The sequence below is a fragment of the Glycine max genome, chromosome 12 (genome assembly GCF_000004515.6).
Source record: "Glycine max cultivar Williams 82 chromosome 12, Glycine_max_v4.0, whole genome shotgun sequence".
Lineage (NCBI taxonomy): Eukaryota > Viridiplantae > Streptophyta > Magnoliopsida > Fabales > Fabaceae > Glycine > Glycine max.
This window is the reverse complement of record NC_038248.2, coordinates 11,877,548-11,881,103: the sequence shown is the minus strand read 5'-3', so window position 1 is coordinate 11,881,103 and position 3,556 is coordinate 11,877,548.

Genomic DNA, 3,556 nt, shown 5'->3' with positions numbered 1-3,556 from the left:
TTGTTTTTATATTATATATCTATTTTTATGTTAGGTTCATTTATGTTCCTGCTCCTCATACAAGTGATAGACTTTGCAATGTATTGATTGACTGTTTGATGGATTGGAATATTGACACAAAACTGTCCACTATCACCCTAGATAATTGTACCACTAATGATGTTATTATTGATAAAATTAAGGATAAATTGCACTTAGGTTGTTTGCTTAGGGATGGGTCTTTACTTCACATGCGTTGTTGTGCTCACATCCTTAATTTGATAGTAAAAGATGGGTTGGAAGTGGTGAAAGAAGGTGTAAAAAATATTCGGGATAGTGTGGCATATTGGACAACAACACCCAAGAGGAAGGAAAAATTTGAGGAAACGACTAAACAATTGAGAATCCCTTACACTAAGAATTTGGCATTAGACTATCCAACTAGATGGAACTCAACTTACAAAATGCTTGAAATTGTCATAGGATATGAGGATGTATTTTGTCGATTAAAGCAACGAGAGTCTCAATATACTTGTTTGCCAAGTAATTTACAATGACAATTTGCAAAGGATGTTTGTGGGAGATTGAAGTTGTTCAATACTATCACTGAATTATTTTCTTTTACTAAACATCCAACTGCTAATTTGTATTTTCCAAATATATGTGAGATTAAGTTGGCAATCAAACAATGGATTACCTCTCCTAACCCAATGATTCAACAAATGACAAAAAATATGATGATCAAATTTGATAAATATTGGGGTGTGATTCATAATGTGATGAGAGTTGCCACTGTTTTAGATCCTAGGTACAAGATGGAGTTGCTTGAGTATTATTATGAAAAATTGTACGAGCATGACTCTTTTATTCAAGTGAGGGGAATTCAACAATTGTGTTATGACTTAGTTTCTGATTACGAAATGAAAATGAAAAAAGACTCTTTTGGTAGTAATGTTGGTGATGTTACTGGTAGTGAAGTTGTTGGTGATGCATTATCTGAGTATGATAGATTTATTATAAGAAAAAAAGGGCTAGAAGTTCTTATGTTGAATCAGAGTTAGACCACTATTTAGAAGAAGATGTTTCACCAAGAGCTGTTGACTTTGATATTTTGATGTGGTGGAAGTTTAATGGTGTCAAGTATCCAACACTTCAAGCAATTGCTAAAGATATATTAGTTATTCTGGTATCTACCGTAGCTTCAGAATCCACATTTAGCACTAGTGGTCAAGTAAGCCCACATCGTAGTAGACTTCAATGGACTACTTTAGAGGCTTTAATGTGCGCTAGAAGTTGGTTGTGGAGTGCTGAAAATACGTGCAAAGTTTTATTCATATATGTTGTTAAATTGATATTTGTGTTTATTCAAGAACTAATACTTGTAATGTATTTTTATAGGTTCTACGAGTTATAAAGTTGTTGCTGAATGTGCTAATGTAATGAATGAAATGGTTTTAGATGATGAAGGTAAATAATGTTCTAAATTTCATTTTTTGTTATTACATAATAAAAGCTTTTGTTCTAATTTTTTATTTCTTTTATGTAGGTGAAATGATGGGTGTTGCTGGTGTCACTAATTTGGAGGAATGATTAACATTTATTTGCTGAACAATTTAAGTTGTTTCTTTTTTTATTGTGTAATTTGAAAGAATGAAACATGTTTAAGTTGCTAAATAGAATCATATGCTAAACAAAATGAAACATGTTGAAGGACAACCAACATAGTATATTAGTATCTCTTTTTTTGCTAAATAGAATCATATGCTACTTATTGTTGGGACAATATATATTTAGATGATAATGTTTTTTTTGGGAAAATAAATATGCATGTCCTTAATTCCTCATGCAATACCCAAATTTTATGATTTTAATTGAATGGATTGATTTGTTTTAGTAATTTTTTAAATTATGATAATGATCCCATATTTTGAATTTGACTTTGTTATTGTTTTTTTGTTACGAAACTGCTTTTTAGCCTTTCTTTTTTTTTTTCATTTTTTTTCAATAAGTTACAATATTTTTTCTCTTTTTTAAAAAAATTTAATCAATTGTAGCAGGGGCGGGACTGGGCGGGGAAACCCGACCCCCAACCGGGACGGGGGTGGGTATGTATTTTTTAATCCCAGCAGGGATCGAAGGCAGGGTTGGGGATTGGTCACAAAGTCGGGGGCGGGGGTGGGAAATGCAATACCCGTCCCCATTTCAACCCGTTGCTATGTCTAATTCCATGTGGCGCCTTTTCTATGTTTTTTTCTCCAAATATTGTTTCCTCTTTAATTGAAGTTGCAAGGGATTAAGTCCCTCATTGTATTTCTAGTGGAGTCCTTTTCATCTTTAATATAATGTTATTTCCCTGAGCTTTGAGTGAACCCATTCCCTTCTATTTTTACTTCACATCTTTGATATTTGAGCATTCTCATATGTTGTACATTCTTTCCACCGTGCTACTTCATTTCCCATGCATGAATAACATGCCTATAATCTGGTTAAATAATGATTTGAATGTATGTCCTTTCTTAAGGAACTTATGTTAGACCTATTTATTGTGAAAGACATTGTTTTTTATTTTACATGTTTTTTACATTGTATATACCCATTACGTTAGACAATGAAAATACTCAGTTCTGTTTAGTTTTTTCCTCATAATCAATTTATCATTTCTTCTATTCTTGAAATAAGTCAACGAAGGCTGCTTAGAGGGATTCTCATTTTCAGCCTTCAATCTCTCCCAATTAGAATTCAAAACCTTATAACTAGTCTTGGCTCTATCTATTGGTGCAACAAGTGGAATGTCCTTAAGCTCAATCAATTTGTTTGCACCAATGGAAAGAAGTGGATTCAGCCAAGAAAGAGTGGCCAAACTAAAATGCAAGAGCTGGTGTGACAACAACATTTGCAACAACACTAGAACATAGATGTTCAGAACCCTCCTCCCAAAATCCTCTCCCATCAAATGTTCAAATTGAATTTTCAGAAAAAAATATCTCCTTTGATGGTTTAGTCTAACTAGTGATATGTGTTCACAATTCCATTTCATTGATCAATTAGGTAGACTAAAAGGAACTAATTGGATGGAATCAATTAACAATGGTTCATATGAATTCCTTTGAAACTAAGAACAATGGTGCAAAGTTTTGCCAATAAAAAGCAAGGTTTTAAACTATGGTTGCTATTTGAGATTTTGTTGCAATTCTTGGTATTGCGGAAAATTGCAGACAAATGTAGCAAATGTATCCACAATTGTGATTGTAGATACCCAAAAGTTGTGGTTGAAACCTTGGTTATAGACTTTTTTAAAAATGTTGATCAAAAGAGAAGATCGGAGAGCAAAGAGCTTACACCAAAGACTTCATGTCTGTAAATTTAGCTTCCTTCTAAAATGAGAAAAACTCCTTGACTTCGGAATTAGTCCCCACAAGAACAGATACAAGAAACCCTAAACCAAGGATCACACACCTCAACACCAATTCTGTTATCTTGATCTTCCTGTCTAACACTTTCACATTTGTGCTATGGTAAACTGGGACATTCCCAAGACTAACACCTACACCCAAACAAGTTTATATCCCCCCCCCCC